Source organism: Oncorhynchus keta, chromosome 21, assembly GCF_023373465.1.
Source record: "Oncorhynchus keta strain PuntledgeMale-10-30-2019 chromosome 21, Oket_V2, whole genome shotgun sequence".
NCBI lineage: Eukaryota > Metazoa > Chordata > Actinopteri > Salmoniformes > Salmonidae > Oncorhynchus > Oncorhynchus keta.
The window spans coordinates 18825806-18826276 of record NC_068441.1 but is presented as its reverse complement, the minus strand read 5'-3'; positions in this window follow the sequence as shown (position 1 = coordinate 18826276).

Genomic DNA, 471 nt, shown 5'->3' with positions numbered 1-471 from the left:
CAAATAGGACAGGAGAAGTACTCCAGATATAACAAACTGACCCTAGCCCCCCAACACATAAACTACTGCAGCATAAATACTGGAGGCTGAGACAGGAGGGGTCAGGAGACACTGTGGCCCCATCCGAGGACAATCCCGGACAGGGCCAAACAGGAGTAATGAGTAATGAGTGGGATTCTAATTTTTAACATGCAAACGTGATTTTTTTCTATATATCAATGCTTTATATACCTTCACAATGAAAACTAGTTTGAAAAACCAAACATGTTTAATGGGAAAGAGATGTACGTTTCTGGACGGAGCACTATTTATTGTCCTGGCGCATCGATATTCGGATTATGTGTCACCCTGTCACTCAACCATTTGAACTTTTTTGCTATTTTTATATAGGGACATAAAACTAAAACTTTTCTATTGAGGGGTCTAAGAACCATTTTGCCGCCTGGTGGAGCCGGGCCATGGACGATTCAC